A 23,747-nucleotide genomic window follows, 5' to 3' on the forward strand; every position below is an offset into this window, starting at 1 on the left:
TGCTCAACCCTTGCTTGAAAGTAGAATAGGTGCTTACTTAGAATGTTTAGCTAATAAAGTAATCATGACTGCTAATAACATTTGACTATAAGAATGAACTATTAGTAATGCTTTTTTTGTAAACAAAAAGAAAACATCAAACCCATATTGCCTATCATACTCCTTGAGAGTCGGGAAACTATTCCCACTAGTCAGGTAAGTCTTGTGAGTACATTGTGTACTTAGGGTTTATTTTACCCCTGTTGCAGGTGCGGTTTGAGAAGTAGCTCTTGTGTAGAGGATTCTTCTGGTGGGCATAGATGGATCCTTGTATCATTTCCGCTAGATGTTTCTTTTCTTTCTGCTGTCTAATTATCGCACTCTGAAGTCTAGTATTGTAATAAATAATTTCCAAGAACTCTTTTTGTATGAAATGGATTAAGTATTGTAAGCTCATACTCATTATTGGATTCTGGATGTAAAACGTGGATTATTTTCAGTTCTCCCTTGGGGTGTGCTCAACGGAACAGTCTGAGGTAACTCACTTTTGAGGTGCTTAGTGTCTAGTGGAAGACGAGCGCCTCTAAAAGCGTGTTATTCCGAGCGGTTCTGCTACAAGTGGTATCAGAGCCAATAATAAGTCTATGAGTTTAAAAACTCTTTTTAAAACCTAAAATTTGACCAACAAAAGCTTTGCAAAAAGTAGGATGTGATAAATTACGTAAATAGGTATAAGCCCTAGTAATATGGTCTATCTAGGATAGTGGCACTGGTTTCATCTAATCAATCTTCTACATGTACACTAACTTACGCTGCGTAAAAATCATTTAGCGTACGAGATGTGAGTGTGCGCTGTGCCAAAAATTATGTACGAATGCCGCTATATTCTGGCTTGAGTGAACGAATAGGTCGATCCATGCATCATGAAAAGATAATCTTGTTTAAACTAAACTCCCCACACGTATAATTTTTTGGATAGTAAATTGATGGGATAATAAATAAAGAGAAATGCTTTAATTCTTAAGGAAAAGTCTCGCAAGTAACCATTTATCGGGCCTTATCATCTCTTTAGCCTTTTGTTTCTAAATATGGAGGCCTTGTTCCTAATGGTGGGTTCCTATCTATTTACAGATGAACCTGAGGTCTGGTCGTGGGAGCACCAGTGTTGGGATGGGCTATGGTCTTAGTGAAGACCAGGGAGAAAATGGTTATGGCAATGATCATGGCAATGCCAATGGGGAGAGCCATGAGGTCGTATTCCTTGGTCCTCCTCCTCCACCATCACCACCGCCTCTAATGACCCATGTCGAAATGATGGCTGCTCATTGTGAGTCGGCTTGTGCCTTGGAGATGCTGGCACAGACTATTGGTGGCTTCACCCGTGGAGGCCCCGATGGCAATGGCAGGAACGGGGGTGGTGCCCGTAGTCCCAAGAGGCCCTATTCCTATTAGGACTTCTTAGGGACACACCCGCCCATGTTCATGCCGACTGCTGAGCCTTTGGACGCAGAGCATTGGCTTCGTATTCTAGAGAAGAAGTTTTAGCTGCTCAATGTGACTGACAAGAAGAAGGTGCGCTTTGCCGCACAACAGCTTCTAGGATCTACTAGTGCTTGGTGGGACACTTTCAATGCCATGCAGCCTGTGGACCACCATGTGACTTGGTGGGAGTTTACCACTGCTTTCTGTTAGTACTACATTCGTGCTGGTTTGCTGAACAGGAAGCTGTCTGAGTTTCTAGAGTTGAAGCAAGGAAATATGACTGTGATGGAGTATGTGAATAAGTTCAACCATCTTGCACAATATGCTGGGACTCATGTGGATACTGATGAGAAGAAGATGGACCATTTCAATCACGCTCGCTCTTGCATCTTGCAAGAGAAGCTGTATATAGGGGGCCATTAGACCTTTCGTGCTTTGATGAATGCTGCCAATGCTATGGAGGGACTTTGGTGTGACTCTTAGGCTGAGTGGAAGCGTAAGAGGGTGATCATTGGGCCTTCTAGTCACCCACAGTCATAGAAGGTACATGTTGTGAGGAGGGTGTCCTATCACTCTCCGGGTGGATAGTCGTCTCGCTAGACTCAGCAGACTCACCTGGCACCTCCCACACAGTACTATACACCTACTCAGCAGGTGCAGCAGCCTCATGGATAGCAAGTTCTACCTTGTCAGGGATAGGGGAACAAGCCGGGTGCTTATTTCAAGTGTGGCAAGGAAGGCCACTATGCTCGTGAGTGCCCCTAGAACTAGCTTACTTAGTCTTCTCAGCCTTCAGCCAACTCTCGCTTGGTCAAGAGGACTATCATCAGGAAGAAGGTGCCTGTGAGCCGCTCAGGATAGGTTAACTTCATTGAGACTAAGGAGATCCCACATGGAGAGCTCGTGATGCTTGGTATGTTCACCATTAATTCCCACCCAGCATATGTATTATTTGATTCTGGTGCATCACATTCATTCATGAGTATGGGGTTTGCACAAAGGCACAATATGTCTACTGTGGCTATTCCTATTGCCTATAGAATCAGAGCTCCGGGTGCGTAGTTGTGCGTTAACACTCAGATGGATATAGTGAGACTAGTGCTAGCAACTCACTCTTATCATCTCTAGTTCATGATATTGCCTAGGCAAGGCATAGATGCAATTCTGGAAATGAACTGGTTGAGAAGCTATGGGGTAGTCCTGAACCTTAGGCAGAGAGTTGTTGAGTTGAAGCTTCCTTCTTCTAAGGATAGAATGTCTCTCCTTATGTCTTTAGTTTCCACTCTACCAGTTAATGTCCATACTGAAGCCTCTTCTAATCTTGCCTCTATTCCTGAGGTCTGTGAGTTTCTAGATGTCTTTCCGGAAGATCTACTTGGGTTACCATCGGATAGGGATGTGGAGTTTGCCATTGAGTTAGAACCTGGTACTGCTCCTATTTCATGGTGTCCTTACCACATGGCTCCAAAGGAACTGGTAGAAATGAAGAAAGAGTTAGAAGAATTGTTGGAGAAGGGATTCATCCATCCTAGTTCTTCACCATGGGGTTGTCCAACAATTTTTGTGAAGAAGGACGGCACTCTTCAGATGTTTATGGATTATCGCCCTCTCAATGCGGTAACCATTAAGAACCCCATTCAATGCGGATGGGATACGATGGGACGTGCCCTGACCAATAAGACGCACCCTGCCTGATGGAATGATGCCTGGTCAGACGGCACGTGGCCTGGGTATGGCCCACCACTACCGCATGTAGGGCACGGGAAACAAAGTGCCACTACATGTAGGTGTCCCTCCGCCTCCCCAGGCAGGACTTGGAAAGGCCCAAGCGACGGGATCTCCGCTAGGAGAGACCAACAGGCTTCCTGAGTCAATCGAACGGCTCAGGCGAACACCAAGAGATGGGTAAGGAGCAAAGGGACACCCCATGTGGGCCATGCCGACTTCGTCATGAACGACGAGCATGGATCCCGATCGGACATTTCTGATTGGAGCTCTTCAAAACCCCGTCACTCGAGTCATCAAGGTAATATTACCAAACCCCACTATTTCCTTATATAATCATTCATACATCCATACACACATTCATTCCATACACCTACGCCCCTTAGACGATTCTACCCCAAATCATCTAGGGGCTCGGGGGCTAAAGCATTGCGTATGCAGTCAAATGCATCACAACGCTCAGTGTTGCATCATGAAGCGGCAGTTGCCTCATTCAACATGATCAATGATCGATCGGGGTTCAAAGGCCAGCCCACGAAGGGCTCAAGGCCACCTCGCATCAAATAGAGCTAAGGGAGAAAACGCATATGAGCCCCATGTGGCCCTTGCCTAGTCTGCCCTGAAGTAGACAGGGTCATCTCAACCGTCTTGTTTGATCCTAAACATTTGCCAAGCCCACATAATCTCCATCGAGGGGAGGCCAGCAGGCCACCCGGGTCGGTCTCCGGAACAACCTAGGCATCTGCTGGGTTGTAGGTTAAGGAGCAGTGGAATGTCACAAGAGGGCTATGCTGACCCCGTCACGAACGATGGACCTAGATTTCACTCGATCATACCGTTAGCCAGCTCACTGAGCGCATCACTCAAGCCCGAGCAATCGAGGCAAGCGACGTTATCTCAACCCCTCTAGTTGTGAGAAACTAAGGATGGGGTAACGCACAAAACACAACTGACCCCGATCAAACCCAATAGGGCTCAGGGGCTCAAGACACCAAAGACTGCCTCAGCTGTGCGGGCTGCACCGACCCTAGGATCCATGAGCTCCTTCTCGCCTGATCCCAAAACTAACTGCCTCGGCTGCATGGGCTGCACCGATGCTAGGATCCGTGAGCTCCATCTCGCCTAATTCCTAAACTAACTACCTCAGCTGCGTGGGTTGCACCGAAGCCAGGATCTGCGAGCTTCGTCTCGCCTGATCCCAAAACTAACTGCCTCGGCTGCGTGGGCTACATTGATGCCAGGATCCATGAGCTCCATCACGCCCGATCCCAAAACTAACTTCCTCGGCTGCGCGGGCTACACCATGCCAGGATCTGCAAGCTCTGTCTCGCCGATCACTAAAACTAACCACCTCGGCTGCGCACGGCACCTTGGTTAATGACTCTGTCTCAACTAAAATGCACGCACGCACGCCCGCTGACAAAAAAAATTAGGTGATCCTGCCTGAATCACCTAGGGGCCTGGGGGCTACACCCGCAAGTGCGCTCGCGTGCACCCACTGACAAAACAAAACTTCCCTCGCTGGCAACACAAAAAAAACCCCAAACGATTCCAATCGAATCGCACAGGGGCTCAGGGGCTACACCCATGGGTGCGCTCGCACGCACCCACTGTCAAGACAAAAATCCCCCAGATGATTCTACTCGAATCGCCTGGGGGCTCGGGGGCTCCTGTCAGGTTCATAAACCCGGGGTCCCTCGTGGACTGACTTCCTGGCAAAGGCTCGGCCCAGCAGACAACATTGCGAACAAACACGCAACTCTTGGGCCGGCCCAAACACCTAAGCGATAGGCCAGAAGGAAAATCCGCTCTCTGACCAGAAGGCCTGGCTGGGGAGGAATGGCGCCCGCTTCTGACTCTGGCCCGCCTCTCCGATCGAAAGGCCTAGCTTCCAACTCTGGCCCACCTTCGAACGGTCTCTCCGATCGGAAGACCTAGCAAAAAACACCACTTCCAACTCCGACCGGCTTCTCTGATCGGGAATGCGCCGAACACCTACTTATAGCTCCTCTCTGACTGGTGCAATCAGAGTCGATTGGGACCAACTGACTGGGGACGCCCACTCGGTAAGGACCAGGAAACGGACTGAGAAAGTAAGGCAGCACACTCAAGTCAAACGCAATACCAAGGACCATACCCTGTACACCTACAGGATAGTACCCTACGGCCTCCCTAGCATGACCGAACCCGAGCAGTGTTGTAGGCACCGACATTTTCCCCTACAGTGTTGTGGGCGCCATTAACTCCCATACCAGACAAATACGGTAAGGCTCTCCCCACATGCCTCTAAGGCATCAATAGTGTTGTGGGTGCCGGCATTTACCGTACTAGGTGAACATGGTAAAACCCCTTGCATGCCTCTAGGTATCAACAGTGTGGCAGGCACCGACGTCTGCCATACCAGAAGAAGACGACGCAACCTCCCATGTGCATCTGACATTAAACAGTATTGTGGGCGTCTACCATCATCTTGTACCTACTGGCATGGGCAACAAGACTTAGCAGCATACGTACTCTCTCCCTCTCACTTGTAAGGCGATCCCCTTCATCTATAAAAGGGGATGTGCTCTCTTCTAACAAGGAGATCGATCAGTTCACCTACATTAATTCGCCCTCTATAACTTTAGACGCTCTAAAGTTATACCAAGCACACGCTCGAACACTTAGCACATAGCGGGGCTCCCCATCACTCTTGGCCCTTCAGACTAGAGTATGACCGGACCTCTTGTAAACCTCATCTTTCTCCCTTCCGTTTGTAACCCCACAGCAAACTTCGAGCACCTAGGCCGAGGAATAAAATCACCGACCGACTCAAACTGGACGTAGGGCACGTTGCCTGAACCAGTATAAACCCAGTGTCATTGAGTGCTAGGCCACCTCCGATCACAACGTACAGCAAAACTATAAATATTTACGTATTGGTCACTTTCTGCACCAACAGTATAAATGGACTTAAGTATTGTAACTCATTCTCATTATTGGATCCTTGGGGAAAATGTGGACTATTCGGGCTCTCCCTTGGGGTGTGCCTGATAGAACTCACCCGTTGTAGTTCGCTTTCGGGGTGCTTAGTATCTGGTGGAAGACGAGCGCCTCCGTAAGTGTGTTATTTTGGGCGGTTCTGCCACAACTGCCTCCATCCGTCAGCACCTTGGTGAGCTGCTTCATGCCAATGATTTAGTCGACCACGAGCGGGTATCTTCCTGGCTACGGGACGCTTTCTAGGTGGTCGGTCCGATCAAAGGTTATGGTGGACTCCGACCATCGGAGGAAGGAAGGCACGGCCGGCTCGGCCATATAGACCTCACGGCGCATAAGCTTCTGGTGGCGCTTGGAGTCGTAGGTCGCCAACCCTCCGAAGATCATGAGGCAACCATCTAGTGTCAAAAATACGCCGTCCTTCCCCTCGGCGTCGTCTGCGGTCGGCTTGGGCTCCTTCCTATGCTCCCCTTGTTGGAGCCTCCAAACAAGAACCGCTTTATGAGTACGCAGTCCTTATATAGGTGCTTGACGGGGAAAGCATGGTTCGGGCATGGCTCTTTGAGCAGCTTCTCGAAGTGGTCTGGGGTACCCTCAGTGGGCTTCCGAGCCCCTTGCGGTCGGCAGTGGCCATGAGCGAGCCCTCGCACTGCTGCTTGTTCTTCTTCTTGTTCGGTTGGTTGGAGGCGCCTTCGCTGGAGTCCTTGACCCCCTTTGCCTTCCCCATAGGGTGGTCGTAAATTGCCTCGACCGTCTCCTCACCTAAGGCATGACTGGTGGTGATGTTGAGGAGCTCCTTGGTGGTTCACGGGCCCTTACATCCTAGCTTGTGAACCAGGGACTCACAGGTGATCCCGGATAGGAAAGCTCCTATGACGTCGATGTCGGCGATGTTAGGTAGCTCGTTGCACTACCGGGAGAAACACCGGATATACCCACGAAGAGTTTCCTCGAACTTCTATCGGCAGTTTTTGAGATCCCATGGGTTCCCAGAAAGCGTATGTGCCCTAGAAGTTTCTCACAAAGATCTCTTTTAGGTCCGCCCAACTTTAGATTCGGGTGGGCGAAAGGTGTTCCAACTACATTCACGCCGAATCGGCCATGAACAATGGAAGGTTGCGGGTAATGAAATCGTCACTATCCGCACCACCGGCTTGGTAAGCAAGCCGATAATCCTCAAGCCACAGTCCAAGGTTTGTTTCCCTAGAGTATTTCGGGATGTTGGTCGGTGGTCGGTACCGTAGTGGGAAAACAACGTTGAGGATGTGTTGGCCAAAGGCCCGAGGTCTCGACAAGTTGGGGCTCGAACTTCGATCCTCGCTGCTGTCATAGTGTCCACCACGACGAGGGTGGTAGCCGCGGCTAGACTCCTTTGTCTCATCACCGCGGGCACACCTACGGGCATCAAGGGTGTTGCGCGCGTCATGGTGGAGGCCGAGATGCCCATGCACCGGGGCCATGGCGTGCGGCCTACCGCCTCGCTGCGCCTGGTGGACTGACACATCCCTATCGGGTCGCTCTAAGGGCGTGCGCTAGCTAGCGTCGAGCTCGTGTCATTGGGACAGCGAGCTCTTGGCCTGCTATGCCGCTGCATGCTCGAGTAGCGTGCAAATCTCGCGTTGGGCCAGACGATCCTTGGGTGTCGCGGGCTCCAGATGCCTTCAGAGCAAGATCGCCACTGTAGTGATGTTCTGGCTTACCCGGGTGAAGTGTGGGAGGGCTTCGTCGTCCTTAATGATCCTCTAGTTCATGTCGCGGGCCATGGCGCGCACACGCCCACCGTCTCCATGGTGCTCGATCTCTCACTTGAGCTCCGCGCGTTCTTGCTCAAGCTGGAGTCATCCTTCTTTGACCTCTTAGTGTCGTGCCCGCAGCTGCTCTACCCATGAGCGAGGTGGGGCCCCTGCATCCCCCTCGACCTTGTCATCGAGGTCATCCATTGGGGTAGCCCCTCCCTCGAGGATGCTTTCAATGTATCCCTTGGGGGTACCTGCCATAAAACATTCTCGTGAGGGGTGATGGCTCCCCCTGCTGGAGTCAGAGTCGGAGGGCGACTCCGATTCTCCCGCGAGAAGGTCATGGAAAGATTCCATGATATATTCAGTCGTCCCCACGAACTCGTCGTTCATATAGGATGGGGGCATGCACTACGCCACAAGGTGGCCAATGATCTCTACGACGTTGCGTAGACCGGACGAAAGCGATGTCGGGGCGCTCCGGATGAGGTATTCTAGGTAGAGCGGCTCTCCTCCGACAAGCTACGTCACGACATTAGCGAACGAGAAGGTGAGGCGGCATAGGTCCTCCCAGGACGATCGGGGTCCTAGGAAGGCACCGAGCTGGCGCTCTAGCCTCTCATAATTGAAGCTGAGGAGCTGGTCGCTTCCGGGGGCACGGGCCTTCGGTGCGTGCAGCTGTAGCTCCTCAAGCACCTCAGCGATCGCGTCGAGGCTGACGGAGTGGAGAGGCTGGATGGCAGTGGGAACCTGTGCCAACTCTCCCTCTGTCGTAACGATGAAGTCTAGGTTCTCGAAGTACACGTGCGCACTCGGGACCCAGCTGACGCCATGACTAGCCATCCGAGGCCTAATGTAGACATCGAGACGCATAAAAAGTCCCTACCTGGCGCGCCAACTGTCGGTGTTTTTGGACCACCGACGAGTAAATATGTATTTGTGCGTCTGGCTCGGATGGTGTGCTCGAAGGACACAAGGGTTTATACTAGTTTGGGCGGAACGTCCCTACGTCCGGTTCACTACCGCTCATGTTACCGGCACTTGGTTTGTAGTAGGGGTTACAAACAGGCGAGAGAGGAAGAGGATTCTAGGTCTCTGGTGGAAGGAGTGAACAGGTGCTGAGAGCTCGCTTGTCACTCAGCCGTGTGCTCGTGTCATGCTTTTTTTGTCCCGATCTCCCGTGTTCTGATCCCCCATCATGGGGCGTCTTGCTTCCTCTTTTATAGGCGAAGGGAAAGCACGGGTTACAGAGGAGAAAAAAGAGAAGAACGAGAGAGAAGAAGGCTTCCAGGGTTGCCGGGTCCTTCTTCTCCTTCATGCGGGTCCCGCCGAACCTGCAGATGTCAACAGGAACGGCTCTATATCGTGGCCCTGTTCCTCACTAGCGCCATGCGCATGCATCATCTACCGGTCATGGCGTTCCACTTCGTCCCGGCAGACGTCGTGGTGAACTGACACGCCTGTCAGCGTCCGTACGAGGATTAGGCAGAACAGCACCGGCACTCCCGACACTGTTCTTGATGTGAATCCCCAGATATGGCCCGTCATAGCCATGGGTTACATCGAGGCATGCCAGCCTCTTTCTTGGCGTCAGAGTTTTGACTCAGGCACATACGCTTGGACCTAGAGTGCTTAGCGACGGTATGGGTCCCCGTCGGACGAGACGAAACTCGGGTCCTCGAGGTCGGGCAAGCCGAAGCCCACGACCTTGGGCGAGACGGAAACCGCGTCCTTAGGGTCGGGCGAGACGGAGCCCGTAGCCTCAAGGTCGGGCGAGACGGAACCCGCGTCCTTGGGTCGGGCGATACGAAGCCCGCACCCAAGGGGTCGGGCAAGACGGAGCCCGCGACGATGGGGTCGAGCGAGACCTTTTAATATGTCTCGAGCCATCCGGAGAAGTCAACGTGGACGCTAACTTCCTTGCTTTGGATATCCCTAATATCGATACCCGACAGTTGTATTACAGCAGCCGCCCCTGCTAATGCATTTTCAGGGACGGTTCATGTATTGAAACCGCCATTGAAAAAAATTTAGAGGCGGTTTGCCTACTGCAACCGCCCCTGAAAATACGTTTTCAGAGGCGGTTCTTTTAATGGAACCACCCTTGAAAATACCATTTTCAGGGTGGAGTTCCTAACAGAACCGCCCCTAGAAATGTATTTTCAGGCCCGTCGCTAGAGACGCCCCCATCTTCACTCACGATGGCATTGTTGTGGTTGGGCTGACCGCCTCTGAAAATCCATTTTAACCGCCTCTTAAAAAAATGTTTTCTGTTGTAGTGTAATAACCCAACACTAAACCGAGAAAAAAAACGAAGTCATCGGTTTTTTATACTCTACAACAGCGATCGTGTGTTGGTTTTTCCAAAACCGAAGTTCTCGTACTCGGGGAAAGAAAAACGAGTCGAAAAACCCGATTGTACAGCCCTATATCCCCAGCGTCTGCATGGGCGTAGGTCCACCATACTATCATAGAATCTTGAATCTGATACAGTTTGAAACTTTGCTTATCAATGTCTTGTCATCTAGAACTCCAAATCTCAGGATTATCGTCGCTTTGCCCCATGTTAATGCACGGTGTTAGTTCTCGACGAGAAAAAAATGCACTGCTACGGTTCAGTTCCTTTCGGTTTGGCTTCCGTGATAATGGGCCGTTCGTTTCATAAAAAAATAAGTTAAAATATTGTTCTGACTGATTTATTATATAAAGAAAAATATTATTTTAATTAAAAAAATAAGCTAAAGAATACGGATCACAGGAGAAGCGAACATAGCCACCGAACCGCGCTCACAGTCGTCGTCTCTACGTACGACCACCGCGCGGCATTGGCGTTGTACGTCGCCGTCTAGGTCGCATCGCATTGCACGGGCAGCAGCAAGCTAGCAGCGTACTAGTAGATCACGACGTGACGCTGCAGTGGTCCGACGGCAAACTGTAGACTGGACAGTGCGTCCGAGGTTGTGTTTTCATGAGCTGGCAGCCCGGCACCCGATGGGAAGCTCAGCTACAGGGCGGGTGAAAGGAACCAGGAACCTCACCTCGCTCACCGGGTGTGAAGCACAGAAAAAACTGCACGGCGCTGCAGCCTGGATCCAGACCAGACCGACGGACGGGGACGTAGACGTAGACCCCGTACTGCACGGCGCTGCAGCCTGGATCCAGACCGACGGACGGGGACGTAGACGTAGACCTCGTTACATAGGGCGTGATTGGTTGCTTCGGGGCAGGATATTTGGGATGGAGGACTGATCTTGGGTAGTGTGATGCAGATTGAAACCATTTATCTAGGTATGTTTGGTTGCAACTTTGGAATTGGTACCGGATGACAGTCAGTTTGTTTGGTTGTCAGCTTACACCAATTTGAGGAATGAGCTGGTACTGCTAGTTGTGTTTGGTTTGGCGCATTGCACAATGTGTGAGCACACATGTATCACTTTAGTGAGGTTACCACCATTTTTATCAGAACAAGTGTCGGGGACCTAATACTGGGGTATCTCAGGAGGTGGAACCAATAACCATCGAACGTTAAAAACTTCTGAACGGATAAGGGCGCCGCTGCGTTCCTTACCCGAATGACGGAACTTTGGTTCCGTCTCGCTCGACGCCTTTGGGCCAGCCCCGCCTCGTCCGAGGGTTAAGGGCTAGTCTCCGCCTCACCCGACGTCTTTGGGCCAGCCTCGCCTCGTCCGAGGGCTAAGGGCTAGCCTCCGTTCCGCCCGACGCCTTCGGGACAGCTCCGCCTCGCCCGAGGGCTGAAGGCTAGTCTCCGCCTCACCCGACGCCTTCGGGACAGCTCCGCCTCGCCTGAGGGTTGAGGGATAGACTCCGCCTCGCCCGACCCCCAAGGGGTGGGCTCGGTCACGCCCAAGGGATAAGGACTGGACTCTGCCTCGCCCGACGATCGAGGACGAACCTCGCCCCGTTCGATGTCCAAAGACTGGTTTCATCTTACCTGATAACTTCTCTCCCGTTCCCTCATGATGATGGGTACAGAGCAAGACAAGACGTTCGGGTCAACCACGGCTTCAAGGACCATACCCTGTGCCCCGGCAGGAAAGGTACTGTCAGAGAACGACTGGACAGGTGCTTTAGACCCTTCCGGGCGCCGCAGAGCCCAAAAGGTATTGCAGGCGCGTGCTCCTCGCCCTGTAGAGTTGTAGGCGTCGCCTTCAGCTCTAGGACACGGAACCCGACGAAGATATACGACAACCACTACACTCCAGAAAAGGATTTGTGATCTCCACGAATAACGGACATGTCGTCACCACGTTATGGACCCAAGGGAGCGGCGTCCGCTTCCCGACCCCTCGGGTCCACCAAATCAAAGGACCTTGCCCACAGCGCTACTCCGGACCCCGACCCCGCGTCCCTCCGACAGAGACTCATAGGAGCCAGAAGGCGTACGGAGCAAGGCTGGGCGAGGTTCATAAGTTACAACCACTGTACTGCAGCCCATACCCTGCGTAGGGCAGTATTCTGTAACCATCCTGACATTCTACAGGGGCATCGACACTATTGTAGGCACTTATCATCCTTTCGCACCCATCAGAATGAGAAACCAAGCTGGGTAGACGTGAGCCACAAGACTAGGTAGAGTACGCATCCTAAGCCCTCACCCTTGTAAAGCCACCCCCTTCATCTATAAGAGGGGATGCGCTTCCTCCCATAGAGGGAGAGACCGAACGACGCAAGTCACACACACAGTCAAGCTGCTACCAAGCTCTTGGCCTCCTTTCGACCCTTCCATCAGAGACTTGGGACCTGTCCCTCTCTCGATCGTTTGTATCCCCTACTACGAACCATTCACTATGCTAATAACACGAGCAGCAACAAACTGGACGTAGGGATTTTCAGCCCGAACCAGTATAAATCTTGTGTCCTTTAGCGCACCATCCGAGCCTAACGCGCATTACTATAAATTTACTTGCCGGTGCTTGTACGAAACACCGACAGTTGGTGCGCCAGGTAGGGGTTTGTGCGTTCCAAATCAGGCCTCGGATGGCCACCCACGCAATCAGCTAGGCCCCGGGCGCACATGTGCGTTTCGGCAACCTAGATTTCATCGTCACACTAGGAGGAGAACTGGCGCTGACCCACACGGCCGCATAGTTTCTCCCTTCTATCAACCTCAGCCGTCTGAGGCTTGAGGGCCCGCCGGGCAACTCCCTTGGACCCCAGTTATCTAGGGAGCCCCCGCGCAGCATCACCCTGTTTCCAGAAGGCCCCGTACGAAGCGCCCCGACAGCGTTTCCATTCAGTCTCCGCAACGCCGCGGCGACCGCCGGCCACCTTTTGGCACTACGCATGGTTCAGCCGCCTACAGACAGCGAGTTCGTGGGGGTAATCGAACATGATCCGGAGACACTCTACGGGCTCCTTGTGGAGGAACCAGAGTCGTCCTCCAGCTCTAACTCCAATAGGGGGAGCCATCACCCTTCCCGGGAGTGCTTCATGGCGTGGACCCCCGAGGGGCACGTCGAGGATGTCTCCGGGGAAGAGGCTACCCCGACAAACAACCCTGGTGGCGGATCTAGGGGAGAGGCAACACCCCCATTTCGTTTGGGGATGGAGCAGCTGAGAGCCCGCAAGCTGGAGATCGATGAGGCCAGACAAGGGCTCGTCCAGGAGTACGCGGACATCAATCGTGAAATTGAACGCCGTGAAGGCGGTGGGCACGCACGCACCACGGCCCGCACCGTACACCAGAGGATCCTCACCGATTACGGGGGCCTTCCTCACTTCGCTCGGGCAAGCCAAAACATCGCCGCAGTGATGGCCTTGCTGCATGGCCTTCCGAAGGCCACGACGTCTGAGGATCGCCGTGCCCATCGAGAAATTCGCACGTTACTCGAGTGTGCGGCAGCGCAGCAGGCGGAAAGCTCGTTGTCTCGACGACACGAACCCAACACCAGCCAACGCACGCCCTCAGTGCGTCCCACCAAGGACGCGTCCGTTCACTAAACACCGCCAGGTGGCAAGCAGTCCTCCACCGTCCCGGTGCATCAACGCCTCGGCCATGACCGCGACGTACGCAGCACCATCGACGCTCGCAAACGCACCCACGGCGATGATAGAGAGGCAGCACGCCACGGCTACCATCCCCGATGTGGCGGACGCTACGATAGCAATGAGGACCGAAGCCCGAGCCCCGGCCTACCAGGCCCTCAGTCCTTCGGCCGACACATCCTCAACGCTGCGTTCCCGCTAAGGTATCGACCGCCTACCAACATCCCTAAATATTCTGGGGAAACAAACCCCGGGCTTTGGCTCGAAGACTATCGGCTTACATGTCAGGCCGGTGGTGCGAGTGATGACGATTTCATCATTCGCAATCTCCCACTATTCTTGGCCAATTTGGCACGAGCATGGTTGGAGCACCTACCGTCCAACGCCATTCAAAGTTGGGCGGATCTGACAGAGATCTTCGTGGGAAACTTCTAGGGCACGTAGAAACACCCTGGAAACCCATGGGACCTCAAGAACTACCGCCAGAAGGCTGATGAAACCCTCTACGGGTACATCCGACGCTTCTCTTGGTAGTGCAATGAGCTCCCTAATGTCACCGACGCCGATGTGATAGGAGCCTTCCTATCTAGGACAACCTGCGAGTCTCTAGTACACAAGCTAGGGCGCAGGGGCCTGCGGACCACCAAGGAGCTCCTGGACATCACCACCAGTCACGCCTCAGGAGAGGAGGCGGTTGGAGCCATCTTTGACCGTTCCGATGGCAAGGTGGGGCGGGACGAGGATGCCAGCGAGGGCGCTTCCAACCGTCCCGCCAAAAGAAAGAATAAGAAGCAACGGCGCGACAACTCGCTCAAGGCCGTAGCCGATCGCAAGGGTAGCCGGAAGCCCACGGAGGGCGTTCCGAACCACTTTGAGAAAATGCTCGAAGGACCATGCCCAAACCATGCCTTCCTAGCCAAGCATCTATATAAGGATTGCGGCCTCATGCGCAAATACTTGTCCGGGGGCCTCAATAAAAGGGAGCAGGGGAAGGAACCAACCCCCACTACAGATGACGCAGAGGAGAAGGACGATGCCTTCCCAACGCCGACCGGTGCGCTCAGGATCTTTGGAGGATCAGTGGCCTACGACTCCAAGCACCGTCAGAAGGTCGCGCGCCGCAAGGTCTATATAGCCAGACCGGCCACGCCTGCTTTCCTCCGGTGGTCGGAATCCGCCATAACCTTCGACCAAACCGACCATCCGGATGCCGTCCCACACCTAGGAAGGTACCCGCTTGTTGTCGATCCGATCATCGGCCCAAAGCGGCTCACAAAAGTACTGATGGACGGAGGCAGCGGCCTCAACATCATGTACGCCAAGACGCTCGACGAGATGGGCGTCGACCGAACCAACCTCTGCCCCGTCCGAGTGCCTTTCCATGGCATCGTGCCTGGTAGGTAGGCCATGCCACTAGGGTAGATTGATCTGCCCATCACTTTCGGGGATTGGTCCAATTACCGGATTGAGACCCTCACCTTCGACGTAGTGGGGTTCCCGGGAACTTTCCACGCCATCCTGGGATGACCATGCTATGCGAAGTTCATGGTCGTCCCCAACTATACATACCTCAAGCTGAAGATGCCAGGCCCTCATAGGGTCATCACCATCGGCACCTCCTTCCGTCGCGCTTACGAGTGCAAAGTCGAATGCTGCGGCCATGCCACAGCAGTCGTTGCCTCCGAAGAACTCGCCACCCTCAGGGAAGAGGTCATTGAAGAAGCACCCGACACGAAGAGGTCATCTAGGTCATTTGAATCGGCAGAAGGACCTAAGGAGGTCCTCTTGGACCCTAGCAACTCCGAGGGCAAAAAAGTCTACATTAGGACCGCACTTTCCTCCGAATAGGAAAGCGCGCTCGTTGACTTCCTCCACGATAACAAAGACATCTTTGCGTGGAAACCCTCGGATATGCCGGGCATCCCAAGGGAGGTCGCCGAGCATACCCTCCAAATCCTCCCAGGATCCAGGCCAGTGAAGCAACGCCTGCGCCGCTTCGACGAGGAAAAACACTGAGCCATCGGTGAAGAGATAGCAAAACTGTTAGCTGCGGGGTTCATCAGGGAAGTACACCACCCAGAGTGGTTAGCAAATCCTGTTCTTGTGTGAAAAAAGAGCAAGAAATGGAGAATGTGTGTCGATTACATAGGCCTCAACAAGGCGTGTCCAAAGGATCCGTTTCCTTTGCCACGAATAGACCAAATAGTCGATTCCACCTTAGGGTGCGAAACCCTCTGCTTCCTTGACGCATACTCTGGCTACCACCAGATCGCGATGAAGGAGTCCGACCAGCTTGCGACGTCTTTTATCACCCCCTTCGGATCGTTCTGCTACATTTCAATGCCGTTCGGTCTGAAGAACGCTGGGGCAACTTACCAGCGTTGTATGCTCAATTGCTTCGGGGACCTCATCGGGTGGACCATTGAGGCCTACGTCGACGACATCGTAGTCAAGTCCAAGCGAGCTGACCACCTTATCGCTGACCTTGAACAAACCTTTGCAAAACTCTGGGCAAACGGCATCAAACTCAATCCCAAAAAATGTGTTTTTGGGGTTCCAAAGGGCATGCTGCTCAGCTTTATCGTCTCTGAGCGCGGCATCGAAGCCAACCCAGAGAAAATATCAGCCATCACAAAGATGGGCCCGATCCAAAACATAAAGGGGTTCAGCGGATCATGGGGTGCCTTGCCACACTCAGCCGATTCATTTCATGCCTCGGCGAATGTGGACTCCCCCTTTATCGACTCCTAAAGAAATCCGACCGCTTCGAGTGGACAGCCGAGGCTCAGGAGGCGCTTGACATGGTTAAGCAATTTCTAACTAAACCCCCGGTTCTAGTTCCCCCATGCTACAAAGAATCCCTCCTGTTGTATATATCGGCCACCACGCAAGTGGTTAGCTCCACCTTAGTGGTAGAGCGAGAGGAAGAGGGGCACGCCTTCAAGGTACAGCGCCCTATGTATTTCATCAGCAAGGTGCTATCCGACTCCAAAACCCGTTACTCCCAAATCCAGAAACTCCTCTACACCGTCCTCATCACCAAGAGAAACCTACGCCACTACTTCGAGTCAGACCCTATGACAGTCGTGATGTCATTCCCCCTTGGCGAGGTCGTCCATAGCCAGGATGCTACAGGAAGAACCGCAAAGTGGGTGCTTGAGCTAATGGATCAAGGCATTACTTATGCCCCCCGAACAGCGATCAAATCCTAGGTGCTGGCTGACTTCATCGCGGAGTAGACCGAGGTCCAGATGCCACCAGTAGTCATCGATCAAGAGTACTGGACGATGTACTTCGATGGATCACTGATGAAGAAAGGCGCTGACACGGGACTAGTCTTCGTATCTCCCCTCGGGGTCCGTATGAGGTACATGGTTTGGCTCCATTTTCCCTCACCAAACAATATCGCAGAATACGAAGCGCTCATCAACGGCCTACGAATCGCCATCGAGCTGGGCATCCGACGTCTCGACGTCAGAGGCGACTCCCAGTCGGTCGTCAACCAGGTCATGAAGGAGTCGAGCTGCCACGACGCCAAGATGGAGGCATACTGTCAAGAAGTCCAATGGCTGGAGGACAAATTCAATGGCCTCGAACTCAATCACATCCCAAGGCGCCTCAACAAAGCAGCCGACACACTCGCAAAAGCAGCATCCGGCCGAGAGCCAGTCCCAGCAGGCGTCTTTGCTAGCGATCAACACAAACCCTCGGTATGCTATGCGGGGTCGGAACAAGCCAACGATGGCCCATCTAGCCTGACCCTAGGGGCCGATCCGCCAACTGCTCCACCCGACCCCGAGGTTATGGAGCTTGAAGAGGACCCAGCAGTGGAGTCTGACCCTCCCGACAACTGGAGAATGCTTTATCTCGACTACCTCCTCTGCGACATACTACCAACAGACAAGACAAAAGCCCAACGGCTCGCACATCACGCCAAGTCCTTTGTTCTTGTAGAGGGCAAACTCTACAAACGGAGTCACATCGGGATCCTACAGCTCTGTATCCCTAGCGAATAGGGAAAACTCCTGCTAGGTGATATCCACGGTGGGGCTTGCGGTCATCATGCCGCAGCAAGGACCATGGTTGGGAATGCATTCCGACAAGGCTTCTACTGGCCCACCGCAATAGCTGATGCCGAGCAAATTGTGCGCACCTACGAAGGATGTCAGTACTACGCTCGACAGACTCACCTCCAGACCTAGGCGCTCCAGATGATCCCCATCATGTAGCCCTTCACGGTCTAGGGGCTCGACCTGGTTGGGCCACTCAAAAAGGCGCCCGGGGGCTTCACCCACCTACTTGTCATGATAGACAAGTTTACAAAATGGATTGAAGCTCGACCGATCTCCATGATCAAATCCGAGCAAGCTGTGCTATTCTTCCTCGACATCATCCATCGCTTTGGAGTACCGAACTCCATCATCACAGACAACGGCACACAGTTCATCAGCAGGAAATTCATTCGATTCTGCAATGAACAACACATCCGGATCGATTGGGCAGCCGTCGCACACCCCTGGACGAACAGGCAGGTCGAGCGCGCAAACGGCATGCTCCTTCAAGGCCTTAAGCCCAGAATTTTCAACCGGTTGAACAAGTTCGGCGCGCGCTGGCTCGCTGAGCTTTCGGCCATGCTCTGGAGCCTAAGGACAACACCTAGCCAGGCCACCGGCTACACACCCTTCTTCATGGTCTATGGTTCTAAGGCTGTTCTCCCAATGGACCTTGACTATGGAGCACCAAGAATCAGAGCGTACGACGAACAGGGGGCCGAGGTATCCCACCAAGACGCCATGGACCAGCTAGATGAAGCCCACGACATCGCCCTCCTCCATTCAGCTAAGTACCAGTAGGCATTGCGACGGTACCACAGCCGACGGGTACGGGGTCGAGCCTTCAACATCGGGGACCTCGTCCTCCGCCTTGTGTAGAGCAACAAGGACCGCCACAAACTCTCACCGCCCTGGGAGGGGCCCTACGTCGTCGTGGAAGTACTTCACCCAGGCGCCTATAGGTTGAAAACCATCAACGGCGAGATCTTCACCAACGCCTGGAACATTGAGTAGCTACATTGTTTTTACCCTTAAATAAACGCATACTCTTCCTTATCAGTTTTTGTCATTACAAAACCCCGATCCTTAGTGGCATCTGACCCCTACAAATTGCGAGGGGTCAGACCTCACTCAGGGGCTAACATGAGTGATACAAGTAGTACGCTTGCAAAAACTTCATGTGTTATATTTGCAAACGTTCTCTAAGTTTTCCGATTCTTCTCATAAAAAAGTCCTAAGGACTAAGATTTCAGGAACAAATTCTGAGTACAACTGGTAGGACTGCGGGAGACCCACGCCCCAACGGCTGCGACCTCTTTGCTCACCAGCGCGATCAGAATTATTTCACCCCCACTCCTAGTTTCTTATGGCTTAAACCATGGGAAGGGTCGGAGGGCACAAAAACTTTTTTTACAGAAAAAGGAAGCTAAAGGGCCGTTTGCCGTAACAAAATATGAAAAATGGTTCATTTTTTGCACAAATTCGCCACTTACAAAGTGATTTCATCACGAAAAGGACTAATACACTCATAGATTCAGAAGACACTTCGCTCGGGGGCCACCCCGCAAACTCATTCGATTACAGTCCCTGCCTAGCTCTACTACGAGTGCTACTGCAGCCGCCGCGCCAAGCTCTCCATCGGCAATGTCCGGGCATGTACATGGGCCAGTTCATCTACTGCGGCCACCGCACCACGCTCTCCATTGGCAACGTCCTACCACTTCATGGGGTCCTCGAAGGCACCATCACCAGCAATGTCGAGCTCCACGCCGGCGACTACAGCGCCTCCGCCGGGGCGTTCGGGGACTACGCCATCGTCATCAGCCGCAACCCCAACAGCGACACCTCCACCGGGGTGTCTAGGAACTACGCCATCGTCATCAGCCACAACCCTAACAATGGCGTCAGGGCAGGAAACGCCTCCCGCCAAAGGAGGGACACAGCGAACGATGGCAAAGTCGACAACGTACGGCGCCCTGCAGTGCTCCTTCCCCTTCGGCAGCAGCGACTCCTCAGCAAGGGCGGCTCGCACCATCTCATCTATGTTGGATGACCTTCGGCTCGACATCACGCTCCAGATTCACGAGCAGATCTATGAATTTTCTCTCCCCATGGCATCACCCTCTCTTACTTAGGAACCGAGGCATTCGGTGGAAAGGAACGAGGAAAAGGGGTGGCGGCTCAGAGGTTGGCAAGGAGGTGGGACGAAAACTCTTTCCCCCCCTATTTAAAGAAGGGGCTCAGCAGCTGAGGAAAGGCGAAAGGTTCGGCCGAAAAGATCTCTGCCCTCCCTTATTCAATACAAATGTGAAATCAATGCTGACAGGAATCTGAGGTGACGCACCAGAAACGACAGGACGCACTCTGATCGACGGGACGCCGCCTAGTGAGCCAGAACATCACCTAGGCATGGCCCACCACTAACGCGCCCTGGACGCAAGAACCGGGGCACACTCACCTACAGGTGACTCTCTGCTTCCCTAGGCAGGACCAGGGACGATCCAACAATGGAACCTCCATCCGGGGGAAAGCCCAATGGGCCCCCTAGGTTGATCGGTCGGCCTAGGTAAAACAATGAATGACCAGCCGTAAGATAAGCACCCTTGTTTATTTACTTTGAGTATTGAATTCTTTGCCGAGCTTCTGACCCCAGCAACGGCAGGGACATGAACATCACTCGGGGGCTGCCGAGGGTGTCTACTAGTCTAGACATCCTCCTCACCCGACCCCTCTGTATGCTTGAAACCAGGGGCGCGGAATACGGGCATAGAACTTTGAGTAAAACTGGACGAACTAGCAGACCCTACGCCCCGGTAGCTATGGTGTTTCTGTTCACCAGAATAATCATACTCAACGCCCCCCGTGTCTCCAGCTTCGACATCTGCCTTCTCAAGAAGGGTTCAGAGGGGTCCGCCTACAGAATCTCCCCCAAAGGAGAAGCTGTCAGGTCTCCCAAGTCAATCGAACGGCTCAGACCGCCACCGAGATACAAAAAAAACAAAGAATAGTGATTCTTATGCAGGTTACTCCAACCTCGTCGCAAACATCAGGGCCCGAACCCCGCACAAACACATCTCGTAGGAGCTTTCTGTCACTCATGCCGCCAAGGTAACGTTACCGACCCCACCTTCATTTCAATTAAATTATACATTCAAACATTACATATGCAAAACATTGCATCCCAATGCTTCGTGTCACGTCACGAAACGGCCATCGCCTCATTCGATATAGGTGGCAGCAGGCCGAGGTTCGAAGGTCGGCCCGCGAAGGGCTCAAGGCCACCTCGTGCCAAACAAGAGCTAGGGAGAAATAACTGAGACGAGCCCCAGCGGCCTTGCTCGACCCCGCTCAGAAACAGACAGGGACGTCTCAACCTTTTCTCGTTCGATTCTAACCCCGAGCCAAACCCACAGAATCTCTATTGAGGAGAGGCCATCGGGCCACCTGAGCCTATCGAATGGCTCGGGCATCTGTCGGGAGGTGGGTTAAGAAGTTGTGGAGTGCCACCAGAGGGCTCTGCTGACCCCATCAGTAAATGATGGACCCAGATTCCACACGAACGTACCCATTAGCGAGCTCATTGAGCGCGATACTCGAGCCGTCGAGGCAAGTGTCGTTTACTCAGCCCCTCCGATTGCGAAAATCGAGGACGGGGTAACACGCAAATTACGGCCAACCCCTATTAGACCCTGACAAGGCCCGGGGAATTGAGCCGCACAATACAGGGACACAGGTTCGAAGGCCCTCCCTTGCCGAGCCCATAGACTCCCCATTTAGGGAGTTCTGTTGGAAGACAGGGCGAGGAATATTGCAACGCCATCCAAGGACTTCGCCGACCCTGTCACAAAAACCATGGAATGGGATTCCATCTGAACATTCTGGTCTCCAGTAACACCCGACCCTAGCAAGTGCAGGGGGTTGGACCTTACTCGGGGGCTAGTTAAGGTATGGCTACCTCCCATCCTTTTTTTCAAAATAATCATTACATCAGATTCCCTCCTCGCGTCAAGACCAGCGGCAAGATTCGGGGAAACAGATTGGTAAGATCACAAAAAATCAAACAAAACGAAATTATGAAGCAAAATCACGAAACTGCTCCTAGACTCGACAGTACCGAGACTTGTTCACATATTACATATAAGTTTTGTTCAAAATTATTCGATTGACTACTCCCACAAAGGGAGAACCATTTCTTTTAGATTATCCGCCAGGTTCTTCGTAAGAGGGGCCACCACCTTCTCAATCGCCTCTAGCTTATCATCCTCATAAGTAGGCAGGAAACCCTCACTCATCACCGCCAGGTTGATCTCCTTCTCGTAATGAGCATGGGCGACGATGAAGGCCTGGGTGATCCCAGCGTGAAAAGCACTCTCCTCAAGCTAGCCTACTCAGGCCGTGATACCAGCGGCATGGGTCGCAAGCGAGCTGGTCCCCTCCTCTTATGCCACCTGCAGGTTGTCGTAGACTGCTAGAACGGTGAGGGACATGCGATCATACTCATCAACTTCAGTTTGAAGAAGCCTCCGCGCCTCGGCAAGATCGGTGTGCAAATCGGCAGAAACTTCCTCGGCATCCAACCGTCGGGTCACCTCAACTCCAAGATCCGCCTGGCGTGCCTTAGCCTCCTGACGTGCTTCGTCGCGCTCTCGGGTCGTCCGCTCGATCACTATGGCATCCTGGTTCACCTTCTCCTACAACATCGCGGACCTCTCCTCAGCGTTTAGCTTGAGGTCCTGCTCTGTCTGTAGCTCTGCCAGGAGCTCGCTGGCTTTCTCACTAGCCATGGCATTCTTCTGTAGCAGCTCGTCTCGCTCCTTTCGGAGCCTGGCGATCTCCTCCTCATCCAGCTTTGTCCTCACCGACAAGTCCTCAAACATCCCGTGGGCATCCTCCGTGTCCTGAAGCGCCTGGACCTCCCGCTGCTAGGCGGCAGCAAGCTACGCACCCACATCTCCTCGTAGCCGAGCCTCCTCGGCATGGCGATCCCATTCTGCCTTCTGTTCACGAAGGAACTAGGATTTGCTCCGACTGTGAGCAACAATGACCTAAAAAGAAGACCGGTGTTAGAAATACGAAAACACAAAAATACTTGGAGGAGGAAAACGAGGAAGAACGAGCAGATACCTGGCTAGTAGGAATGACAATTTCACACAAGGCCCCTCTGACCTGGTTCAGGGCATTCATCATAGTCGAAAGCCCAAAGTCGAGACTCTCCCGCTCCATGCTCTCGGCATGGTCGTCAAGCGTAAAGAGAGCCGACGTTGGGTCCTGAGCGGCCATCCACTGAAGCAGCGGCTCGCCCCGCGTGGGGGAGCGGCTGCCTCCCGACATAGGGGCCAGAGGCGACTCCCTCCTAGTCCTCCGCACCACCGCCACGATGCCCGAGGGCCCTCCAACCAGATCCTCCTCCATCTGGGCCACTTCGAGCACCATGGGCGGATCCACCTGGGCCCCCGGTGGCGCGGACTACACTACGCCCTCGAGCGCCACCGTGGCTATCCCCGGCTGATCCTAGCTTAGCGCGGTCACGGCCACCTCCACCGGCGATATGCGACCCTCGGCCGGCTGTACCACGCCCGCCATGGAGGATGCCGCCTGCTCGGCAACCACCGAGGGCACGGGCGCCACCACAGGCGCCATCGGATCGGCCAACATGGCTCCAACATTGGCACCACCCTTGCCCAAAACAGGGGCAACGCCGGGCAGCGCCATTCGTCCCACCTAAATGGCGAGGCTCTTCTTGGGCGCCAGCCCCAGGGAGTGGCCCGTTCGCAAGAACCTACACAAA

This window comes from Miscanthus floridulus, chromosome 8 (genome assembly GCF_019320115.1).
Source record: "Miscanthus floridulus cultivar M001 chromosome 8, ASM1932011v1, whole genome shotgun sequence".
Lineage (NCBI taxonomy): Eukaryota > Viridiplantae > Streptophyta > Magnoliopsida > Poales > Poaceae > Miscanthus > Miscanthus floridulus.